Source organism: Epinephelus fuscoguttatus, linkage group LG9 (assembly GCF_011397635.1).
Source record: "Epinephelus fuscoguttatus linkage group LG9, E.fuscoguttatus.final_Chr_v1".
NCBI lineage: Eukaryota > Metazoa > Chordata > Actinopteri > Perciformes > Serranidae > Epinephelus > Epinephelus fuscoguttatus.
In genome coordinates, this window is record NC_064760.1 from 24,333,897 (window position 1) to 24,346,424 (window position 12,528).

The 12,528-nt window shown below is 40.7% G+C and overlaps 1 long non-coding RNA gene across 4 annotated transcripts in view; it reads right to left on the reverse strand.

The window, feature by feature from the left end:
* LOC125894394 (uncharacterized) overlaps nt 1-12,528 on the reverse strand; it is a 96,074-nt gene that overhangs the window by 2,769 nt on the left and 80,777 nt on the right. For 2 of the 4 annotated variants that reach the window (XR_007450065.1, XR_007450063.1), the window contains exons 4-5: nt 9,636-9,698; nt 2,617-2,783 (exon numbers count right to left, since the gene is read on the reverse strand). This is a non-coding gene — a long non-coding RNA (uncharacterized LOC125894394). Of the gene's footprint in view, nt 1-2,616; nt 2,784-5,590; nt 5,727-6,116; nt 6,172-9,635; nt 9,699-12,528 lie in introns of all 4 variants that reach the window. The other 2 variants (XR_007450064.1, XR_007450066.1) reach the window with 2 other exon arrangements.

Genomic DNA, 12,528 nt, shown 5'->3' on the forward strand with positions numbered 1-12,528 from the left:
GGACTCAAGCAGCAAAAATATAAATTATCATCCCTCTGTGTTTTGCAAGCCATATGTACAACTTGACCTGAACATCCCAATGTCAGTGACCGTGAAAAAACGCATCTTTCTCTTTCTTAGACTCGCTCCATCATTCAAGACCCCTAATATGAAAAAATTACAAGCATCTCACAGCCTGGAAGTGTGACAGTGATGCACTAACACTGTAGATCCCTAAAAGGAGCCCGGTGGTGAAATACACAAGACAGTGAATATCTGATGGAGAGACAGAAAACATAAACCAGAATCTGGCCTTCCTGGAGGAAACATGTAATATTTATGACCGTACGTACAGTAGGCTAATATTTTTGGCCCTTACAGACTGAGACCTGCGCATCTGACCCTGACACACAGTCACAGAGTGGAAAAATCTGTACAAATAAAAGTCAGAGGGAGAACAGAAAGTCCCTGTCACATCACATTTTGAGTTTCAGCAGGGTTTAGAGACAAGAGACAGTGATTTCTCTTGAAATATAAAATAGTCTGTAAAAAGTTACAACTGTTAATTTAGAGGGCACATGACTCCAGAGACATTTAGGCAAAAATTAAGTATCAAATCAAAAATGTGGATTAATGCCAAGATACAATGAGACCCAAAGCACACTTATTAAATGGCAGCTGGTTCTGCAGTGACGTCCCAGCTGAGTTTGAGTCTAAAAGCATTTTTAAAACAATTTCTTATCACAGGTAATACTCGTTTTCTAAAGAGCCCTATAAATGTTCAACACTATACCAATAGAAAAAGTGTACATTTAGAAAATATGATGAGTTTAATTCAGCAAATGTTAGAATGGAAAAATCAGTCAATCATTTGTTTGTCACATATGTTATACACATCAGCTCCTCCCTTAACTTATGCTCTCTAATTTAATCCTTTTTTGCACTGTCTTACATTGTTGGCTGCTGCTTCATAATTTGTCCATGTTTCTGGTTGTGGAAAGATTTAACTGTCCATACATCCTCCCGAACATGGGCAGCACCGCTCTGTAGCCACCTCTGAACGCCATATAACAGTGATCCACAGCAGGAACGGGACAGCACCTCACATTCCCACCGTCACACCAGTCCTTATTCACCGTAAAGCACAGACCTCCTCTCCCTATCTCACCAGAGTCCTCTGCTCTGTCAGATCGGCATATAGAGAAGAGCATCCTGGTCAAATGGCGCTGTTCAGGATTAAGCCTGTGTTTTGGTGGATCAAAGGATATTATACATCCTGGTATCCTGTTGGAAACTAATGAGGTACAGAGCTCATCCAATTTATTTTCAACACCTGTACAATGGCTAACAGGATGCTAGTTTAACTGGTGCCATCTTCTCCATCTTTTTCAATGTTTACTGATGTTTACATTTGAAAACCTTAACCTACGGCATGGATGTATAAAGAGACCTGGATACAGCACTGAAGATGGGCCCCCCTTTATTCCTATGAAAGTTGCTCAGTGGCACATAAAGCCAAAACAGCCCTATTTCTGTGGTATGAAATCCCCCGGATGTTCAGCACTTTAGGCCCCATAGAGCAAGCAGAGTGGCAGTGCAGCCGAGTAGCTAACCGCAGTCTGCCGAATGGCTTATTTCCAGTTTTGCACCAAGGAAACTATGGTATTTTATGGTTTCCTTGTTTAGCGCTCCATTAACTTGATTGGAGATCAAATGATTTAACAACACAACTCTCCTAGACTTTAGAAATGTTATCAGACCGAATGGATTGAATCCTGATAGTGGAATGAGTCATTTTGCTGGGGTTGTGATGCTCAAAAAATTAATTCATTGATTAACAGATGTCTCTTTCAAAAGGTAGGTGAAGTGTGGCTGACCTCAAAAATCCTTAGTTTATACAGCAGGAAGAGTCTTTGTGGTGTCTTTTTGTAAATGCTTTCCACATGATCCGTGAAGGTGAAAGACACAGTCCAACACAGTCCCTTGGTACTTGGAGGAGCTCACTTGTGCCACCTCCTGGCCTTCAACTGTAACTGATTTAAATAAAAGGTTTGACTGGTTGTTCTTTTCAGTATTTAGACACATTTGTCTTGTGTTTGGGTTATATTTAACAGAGGATGACTGTCATCAAACCACCTTATGAGTTCTGTAACAGTATTAGTGTACTTGTTTAATGATTGTACATTGGTAAGGCATGTCACATTACATCTGCAATAGGATGCAACCCTGTGGGACTCTCCAGTGTTTAAGACAAGAATTTTCTACCTTAACTTTTGAGGTTGGTTTCGTAAGAATTCTTTTATCCAACAAAAGATGCAACAGATCTGTATTAACGCTAACAATGCAGAAGAGGAGTCCATAAATAAAATCCTTGTGCAGGCTTTTAGCTTATCCAGGTGTTCAGTTATGATCTTTTTTGCTTGCCGTGACATGTTTTGGGATTTGCTTACTGGCTCTTTATGGACTTTATGGACTGTTTCGAAAAGAGACTCTTCTAAAATAGTGTCAACTCATCATCTGACTGAAATATTACTAAGCACCATGAAGTTTGTGGACCCGATAAAATGGCTTCAAATGTGCGCTGAGAGCGCAGAGGTCCCTGGGTGGTTAATGGTAGAGTAGATGGGGCAGAGGTACCAGACACATCCAGATCCATCCTCCCTCTCCAGATCTTCATCGTCCTCAGTAGCTCCTCTGGGGTGGTCCGTTTGCCTCGCTCATTTTGTTTGCCTCCTTCTATTGGTCAACAACGAGAATGACATCACCCCTGCTGCTAAAATCCTCTGATGTGTCCTGCTGCTCATCTGAAGAGAGATAAACACAGACAATAACACCTGAACTTACAAAGAGGCTGCTAGATTGCCTTTGATTGTTTGGTGGGTTTTTTTTTTTATGTTATAGCCCATAATATAACCCCTCATCATCTCAGGGGGAAAACAGATATGAGAGTTGGAGCTCAGAACAAAGTAAAAAAGAACACCAAACAAACACGCACATGCAGGGGGTAGAGAAAATAACAGGAACACCTGAATGAAAAACAGTCCAACATAAAAGCACCACAAACTACAGCCTGAAAACTTTTCTGGCAACAAAAGTGCGATGTAATGATGCCTCGAGGCTGTTATGTATTCACTTGCATTATAATGTGAAGTATTCCTGCTATTTTGTGTATTTCAGAGTTAGGAAGCACTTCTTTCCTATTATTATGTAATATATAATAATTAATAAGATTTAATATGCTTTTAGGCCTGAATCTGAAAATTAGCACGCCACTAAACAAACATACACTCAAGAGATTCCCTAGTAGATATATATTATTTTATTTAACAACAAATCAAATGGCTCACCATAATGTGAATCTAAACCCTAGACTACTACTAACGAAAAGTCAGCAGGCTTTTGCAGTCAAGGTCCCTCAGCTCTGGAGCTCCCTGCCTGAGGGTCTGAGGTTTGGAGAATCAGTGACATCTTTTAAATCATTTCTCAAAACTTCTTTATTTTCTTAAATTTTAAGCCTTTACTTTTATTATTTTTTGTTTATTTGCACACACAAACTGTATAAAAAAAGGAAGAAAAAAGTAACTTGTTTGGAAAAGAAAAGTAGACACAATATCTTTAATTTCCTTGAGCACACTTAAATTTTCAACACGTCTTATTTGATTATTATTATTATTATTATCATCATTATTATTACTGTTTTTGTTTTTATCTGATTTGCCATTTGGTATTACGTTATTTTATTAATATTTTTTAATTATTTATTTGTTCAATTGTATTTGCCTCAGTGCAGTATCCGGGAAGTTAATTTGTTTCATTGTTCGTATTTATTTTTATAGTTGGGGTTCATTTTGATTTTAGTCCATTTATTCTCTGTATTACCTAAATGGTCTGATTTTATTTGCCTTAGTCCTGAAATGTTTAAAATCCTGGTTCAACCATGTAACACACTTTGTAACTTTGATTTGAGAAGTGCTTTATTAACAAAGTTTATTATTACATTACTATATTGACTGCAGTCTCTTGTAATTTCATTTTATGGTTCTGGTTTAGCTCTCCCAGCATCCTCCGCTATTTAAAACCAGTTACTCCCAGTACACAAGCAGATTAAAAGCTGGACACCTATCATGACACCGTGGAGTCAGAGTAAATGTATGGATAGCAGCGAAAAGTTCATCTGTTGAATAAAAAAGACAAAGATTTTTCTTGTTTTAGCAATTGACAGATGAGACACAGGCAAAAAATGAGTCAGCAGGTGAGTAGTGGGATAACTCCCTCCAAAGTATTCACGTAGGTTTGGCTGGATGTGCAAATATTTTACAAAAAGTGTTTGCTAGCATGCTAACATCTTGATAAGTCCATGTACAGTTTGGGCTAGGCGATATGGAGAAGATTAAGGGGAATATTTTTGACCAAATATCTCAATACTGTGATAATATTGTAGGATTGCTTATTAGTGCTTTCAAAAAAATATTTAAACAAGAGATTTTTCATAAATAATCATCAGTAATGTGGCTATAATTCCTAAGTGGGTAAGGCTAATAACAGAATAGCTATAGCAGTCTGGTAAGTTCAGAAATAACATCACTTTACTTTAATGCAGCCTTGAAAACGAGGAGAAGACAAGAAACACTTAGGTTATTGCGATATCCAAAAACTCAGACAATATCTTGTGTCATATCACAATATCAGTATAATACCTATATTGCCCTGCCCTATGTACAGCATACTGTAAGTATTTGCTCCTGTGAGTTTGTTTTGGAGCTTTTGAGGCCCTCTAGTGGTCATAAAACATACTTAGGGGACCTTTAAATACTTAATGTTCTCTGTGCAACCCACACATCACACCATGATGTGCCTCTAAAAGACAGTACACCTGTAACTGCGATGTTCACTGTGTTTCAGTATAATGCCTAAAGAGAAGCTCTGCAGGCTGTTTCTAGCTGTCCAGATTACACTGGCAGAAAAATGACAGTCTCACAGCATTACACCCGATCAAAGAGCTAACTCTGTAACACAGAGACACTCTGCAAAAGGTGGAACAGGAGAATCTCCAGGTTGGATAGATGGTGGTATTTTCTAATGCATAGGGAAGGGATGGTTAGCAATTCTAATTTTGAATATAAGTGACAAGTTAGGGGTAACAGACATTTGAGTAATACAGTCCATCCATTTTCATCTGCTTATCCGAAGCTGGGTCGTGGGGGCTGCAGGCCAAACAAAGCACCCCAGACCTCCCTCTTCCCAGCAAAGCTTTCCAGCTCCTCCTGGTGGACCCCAAGGCGTTCCCAGGCCAGATGAATCCCTCCAGTGTGTTCTGGGTCTACCCCTGGGCCTCCTACCAGTGGGACGTGCCCGAAACACCTCTAACGGGAGGCGCCTAGGAGGATCCTGATCAGATGCCGAACCACCTCAACTGACCCTTCAAGATGCAAAGGAGCAGCAGCTCTACTCCCTCCAGGTGTCTGTGCTCCTTACCCCATCTCTAAGGCTGAGCCCAGCCAGCCCACAGAGGAAATTCATTTCAGGTGCTTGTATCCGCAGTGTTTCACATCATTTGTTTGAAAAAAAACCAAACAAACAACAACAAATATATGACAAAAACTTGTTGTACCTTTGAACAACCTGTTACTTTCTTCTCCAAGTCCACATTTTTTCACTTAATCTCAATTCAGTGTTGTGGTCTTACTGCAGCTGGGGTTGCCTTGTTTCTTAGAGCCGTTCAGTTCTGTTGCCATATTTGTCCAACACTGTCAAAAAGGAGTGGCGAAACAAAAGCATAAAAAGAAAGAATCACTTGGTCTTCACAGCCTTCACTGTGACTGCTGCAGGACAGCAGGACTAATGCCTCTTAAATGACAGCCAGTCATTTAACAACATCTACACATTTACGCACACTCTCACACAATGTCTCAAGGTGTGTATTTTTTTTATGGAGGAGGACTAATAAGACTAATATGCTCAGTAATAAAAGACTGACTGATTAAATTTGTATTAAAGGTGTAAAATGTGTGGGAGTTGCTGATATCTTTAAGTCTAATGAATTAAATATACTGTATGGTTTGTTTAGCATCCAAAGTGGGCACATATGTCCTTGGACAGGGGCGAATGACAAACAGCTTCCTCTCAGCTAAACTGACCTGTGGACCTCTTCCTTTGAGTCTGAATCATATTTTTTTCTTTGCCAAAGCAATCCTATAAGCACAGAAAAATGGAGTTTAACAAAACAGTTTTATCAACAAGCACACAAAAGAAATTTTGATATTGATTACCTTGTCCATCTCATTCGTCCTCTCTGTCCTTTTGCCCATTGAAGTATTGATTTAAACCACCAACAACCTTTTCAAATTTTCTGTCAACAAAAACCTGCCCATGCTTATCTATTCTGTTCTCGCTATTCTCATGTTATAACTCTTTCCCTTTTCCCAATCATTTTTTCTGCATCAGGCTGCAGGAGGCATTGCCACCACTTACATTTTCATCAATTTCTCTCTAACTCCTGCAGAGAGCATCCACTGACAATGTCTATTTTTGGAAGGTTTTGGGGTGTGGAAATGAGTGCAAGTTAAAATTTGGGCACCACCATGCCTGCAAATCTAACTGTTCAATACACATTCACTGCTGCACCTTTCTCCTCACTCCTCTTTCTCACTCCCTGCATCTCCCCACCCCCCAACTTTATCATTCCCTCCATCAGACTTCATCAGGAATCACAGGGGTTGAAGAGGGGCTTCATACACAGCTTGTACTTGTATGTGTAAATGGCAATCAGCCCCGACTGGTCCAGCAGGAGGTCAAAGTTCATGTCAAGCTTTGTTGAACATGTAACCCTGTGAGTCTCTACTGATGGGCCAGATGCCGGTGTCAAAGTCAAGAGACGAGCAGCAGACAGCTTGTGAAAAATCCAATTCAATCTACTTATTTCCACGACTGTCAACATCCTGATAATGACTATCTTACTTGGATCTGTCCAGTCTAAAACTTGCAGTGAAAATACAAGTATTAAACTGGCATATAAATAATGTTTTAGTTCAAATTCTATTTATTCGAAAATAACTTTGGCAGTAGTCAGTAATACCTTGTCTTCTGTGGCCTGTCTGACCTGTGGTGTTCCCCAAGGCTCCATCATTGGCCCCCTGTTGTACTGTATATACATACTGCCACTGGGAGAGATCATACTGTATATTATCACAAAATTCTGGTCCACTGTTATGTGGAATACACACACGTTTATGTCCCATTAAAACCAATGATGGCAATTTTCATTGGTTATTATCTTGTCTGCCATAAATAAAATGTTGGATGCCAAAACTTCCTCCTACTAGATAAAAGCACATCTGATATTTGGTCCTTCAAAGTCTATCACAATTTTACAAAAGCATCTTGGCTCACTGTCTACAAATGTCAAACCTGCAGCCACATACACAGTTATAATATTTGACAGTGAGCTTTTATTTGAAAAACAAGATACAAAAGTTGTTCGATCGTGTTTTTATCAACTGAGGAGCATCTCAAAAATCAGGTATTTTCTCTGTCAACATGATCTTGAGAGGGTCATGCATTCTTTTATATCATCTTGGTCAGATTACTGTTATTCATCGTATTCAGGGTTAAACCAAAAAACTGTCTTGCACCTTCAGCTAATACACAACATAGCTGCTCGGCTTTTAACAAATACTAGAAGACATATCAGTCCAGTTTTAGCCTCTCCTCACTGGTTACCAGTAAGTTTTAGATTGTATTTTCCTAGATTGTACCAATTACCTTTCAAAGCACTTCTTGGTTAAGCTCCTGGTTATAATGCTGAATTGCTGCTCCCGTATGAGTCAGAACACAGCCTCAGATCCTCAGGCAGAGCTCTATTGGCTTAACCTAACATGGCAGATGGTTTGTTACACAGAACCATCTGAAAAGTTATCACTGGAAACTGTTAGGAAAAGAGCAGGCACTTTCAAAAAATACTTGGCAGGTGACTGGATGAACCATCTGTCTATCACCGTCTATCACAAGAGAGGAGCAAGACCATCTTTTCCATTTAGAAAAGCCTTCAGTGCCATTCATAGATCTTTTAAATGAAGAAATACTCTTTCAGAATCAGCTCTGCATATAAATGATGCTATTGCAGCATCTACTCTAACCTCTTTAGGGGCCGTCATTGCTGTTTTGTCACCTGTCTGTGTCGTCACACACCTACACCATGCCTCTAGCTACCAGTAGCTCCTCATGCTGATTGGTCCAAACCACTGGTGGTGTGGACATAAATGCAATACTTGAAGCCTTGACCGTGCTCCAAGGAAGTGCTCTGGGCTTTGAAGCCAATTTTCCTAATGGTCATACATTGTAATTACATGCACTGACTGATGCCCTGTGGTCCAAAAAGATTTTTTAAAAACTGCTGTAGAGTTGGGAATATAAACATGGGGGTCTATGGGTATTGACTGAGTTCTAGAGCCAGCCTCAGGCAGATGCAGTTTTTGGCACTTCAGTGTTGGCTTCATTATTCAGCCCCAGAAGCTGCAGCTTGGTCAGGCCGAGCGCACCCAAGGAGGCTAAAAAAGCACACCCAAAAAGCACCTGAGCAGACATCATCCCTTTAATTCTAGCGCCGTCTGCTGTAATCCTCTAACACTGCAGCTCCAGTGATGTTGCGCACGTGTCATACCCCATATCTACCATGGGATCAAAGACCACGTCTCAGTGTTCATTGAACAGCCGTGCACACAGCGTGCAAGCAGCACCATTCATCTGGGAAATTTAATATGCGACAGTCAATCAATCAATCAATCAATCCATGAACCTGACAAGATCTCATGGTACTGCGAGAATCCAGCTGCCTTGCAAGGTAACTGCTGGCTGTTACTGAGGGCAAGACTAAAGGTAACCAGGCTTTTGCAGTTTTAGAGCTCCCTGCTTGGAGAGGGGAGGCAGCACAATCAGTGAAAACTGGTTTTCAGGCTTGTATCCATTTGATTGGACTGATTTATAAGATTGGGTGCCATAATAAATTTGTATGGTATATTGCCCCAGGAACAAGCTTTTATACTCTAAAATGTCCACACTATCTCTACTAGGAGCCCCTTAACACAAAAATATCAAATTAGTTGCCATGCCATGTGAGTAACTACAGTATATAATTGTGTCTTGTGCCATATACCAGTGATTCACCTAAACAGAGCATAGAGAGCTCAATGTAAGACCATTTTCTCAATTCTGAAATTGAGTAAGACAGATGCGCAAATGATCTATGGAGATACGGCACATTCAAATTAAATATTGTGGTTTCTTAATTCATAAACACTTTTTTTGTTAAGTGACGTCTTAGCCTTTTTAGACTTTTGTTAGACTTTTTAACAAATCAACAGCAGGGGGCAGTATTACGAAATGAATCACATACTGTCATTACAGTAAATAACTCAAGAAGTAAAACAAGAACCCACCCTCACCAGAAGTAAATAAAACATTTCCATTCCGATGCTGGCCTGTAAGAAATTGTATCCCAGATTATGGTCTACTTATTTTACCACTTCATCCCGTAGATTTTAATGGGAGCCACTCAAAGCTGAGAGTTACTCTTAAACGAGGAGAAAGGTTAAGTGGTAGAAACTGGTACAAAGCCCTACAGTCACACTTATACCCGCACACAGAGTAGATGTACTCACGTCCAGTGGTGGAGTTAAACCTGTTAGAGGATTTCAGGTGTGCTTTGGTGATGAGTTCTGCACCTACACACACAAACACATGAGGAGAGGCAGATGTAAATTTGCTTTCATCTGTAAAAACATTAACTACAAAAACAAAAATACGAACAAATACACAGAGACAAAATTCATCTTCTTCTTCTTCTTACCATTTTCTCATATAAACTCTCCCGTCAATGTAACGCAGAAAACATAATCTGTTGCAAAGTCTTGACTGTTACCATAGGAACGCAATCTGATAATTATATCTGACCTGCATATTTGGTTTTTGTGTGTGTGTGTGTGTGTGTGTGTGTGTGTGTGTGTGTGTGTGTGTGTGTGTGAGTGTGTATGTGTGTGAGTATCTCCTTTGATCGGCAGCACTAATTGATAAACTGAGATGGCAGCGTGTGAAGACAACACAGGAGTCACTCCGGGAAGAGAGACGTGGCGTGTGTATGTGTGTGCGTGTCTGCAACACAGTGACACCTTTACAGCTTACCGTCAGAAGCTGGACTGAGGTGAGAGAAAACAAAGGTGAGGATCCAACTCTCTCTCTCTCTCTCTCTCTCTCTCTCTCTCTCTCTCTCTCACACACACACACACACACACACAGAGTTACTGATTGGTTTCTTTGGCAGTCACCTCAGTCGCTGACGCAGAATTCTAGCCATGTATAGGAACAGCAGTAAATGATGATATTAGGGGATATTATAGTTAATACATACATAATTTTTTTCCCCTCTAAATATTAGCACACCGGCAGCATGGTGGTGGTAGTGGTTGGCACTGTCGCCTCACAGTAAGAAGGTTCCTGTGACTGGCTGGGGCCCTTCTGTGCAGAGTTTACATGTTCGCCCTGTGTCAGCATGGGTTTTCTCCCACAGTCCAAAGACATGCAGATTAGGTTAATTGGTGACTCTAACTTGTCTTCAGGTGTTAATGTGAGCGTGAATGGTCGTGTGTTTATAGCCCCATTCCCACCAAGCAGTACAGTACAGTACAGTACAGTTCAGTTTGGTACACTTTTTTTTCCATTTCCACTGTGGATGGTACCAATGGAACTGTTCTGTACCGTCCCCATTTTTGGTCACCCCTCTGTTGGGGTACCTAGCACACAGATCTGGTACTAAAAGATGGAGCTGTGAACACTGCAGTCTGTTGATTGGTCAATAGCAGACGGTCAGTTTTGCCCGGGGCTGAGTTGTGGTTGTGATTTGTAACCACTGTTCATCCCATGGAGACTTTTACGTACATTAGTAACTATAAAATGAAAGGATGTTTTGCTGCCTCTCACAGCAGCTGTAGTCTGAGAAAAGTAATTCACTGGGCTGACTGCCAGCAACTTTTAAGGTGGAATCTTTACTTGTAATGTTACTCAGTGCATGAGTGGACAACATTAATCCACCTTAAATTTCACAACTTTGACTATTACTTTCGTTTTTATTCACTCTCTTGGATGACATACACTTTTAGTAAGCGTTGCGGAGCATTGTTCCTGTGGACTCTAGCAACACTAAACCCCCAAGCTTGCCTGAGAAGGACTAAATGCACAAACCCGCTATTTTTAAATATAAATCTCACTGCAGCCTGCTCTGTTTTGTTCTCAAAATGTCGGCATGCAGCCTCGTTCTGTGGACGATAAATGAAGTGCAGACTGATAAAGGAGGAAATACAATGAGTGCTGGACGGAGCCGTGAGTGACAACAACCCTGCCCACATTTAAGAGTACTGTTTGCGGTGGAAACACTGGGGTCCAGGTACCTTATCTGAAGGGTTACTTTTGGTTCCACAGGTACCATACCAAAAGTGTTTGGGGGAAAAGGGGCTTATGTGTCAGCCCTGTAATAGTCTGGCGATGTCGTCAGGGCGTGCCCCGCTTTTTGCCCAATGTCAGCTAAGATAGCCTCCAGCCCCCTGCGACCCTTGAGAGGATAAGCATCTACGGATAATAAATTACTGTCACTGCTGACTACTGATTTTCATGTTTGTTTTCATTATTCTAACAAAAGTAGATAATTAAATGCAGTTTATAATTAAAACATTTAATATTTCTCTCAAACACAACAATCAGATATATGATTCAAAAAGAATTGGATTTAATAAGATCAGAATAGTAAAATGATGACTAACCCTCCAGTAAAATTCTCTCTGCTTCTCAATAGGAGCCATTTATCTCAAGACATGATTTAAGTCGAAACACTCATTTTCTCCTGACTCAAAAACAGAGGTTCACGTCGTGTTCACTTTAATGTTCCTTTCCGCTCTTTTTCCATTTTCTCCCTTTGACAGTCTTTGGTATTTGGACACAAACTTAATTTGTTTCACTTTGACACTCACTCTACTCTTTCCTCCTCTGATTCTCCTGCTGCTCTGACTTATCCCTCTCTCCATCTTTGCCTCTCCTCTCTCTTTAGGCTTTGCACTGTGGCCCATGATGAGTCTCGAAGGAGCCCTCTTTTCTGTTTCACTTGGCGTGACCCAAATTGTTTTGGACAGGAACGGCTCTGCTGCCTGTGATGGAAGTCCTTTTGCTGGGCAGTGAGTCAGAAAGCCGGAGCAGAAAACATTTGCACACTGTGAGGCACACATACAAAGGGACAAGATACACAGAGACAACATGTCCTGTTAACTGTTTCTTTCAGCAGCACAGCAGGGTCAGGCCGGCTTTAAGATGTCAGAGTCAGACACACAACTGACATCAAACTTGTTCCACAGAGGATACATGGTGAACACTTGTACATTCAGAGCACAAGGGGGCTTAGTGGTTAAGAGAGACCTTCAATAGAGGGCCCTGTGAGGGGAAGCATTCACCCTGCTGAAGTCATCTTGAATGAGACACTGTGTGCCAAACGGCCTCCAGGGAACTAGGCTG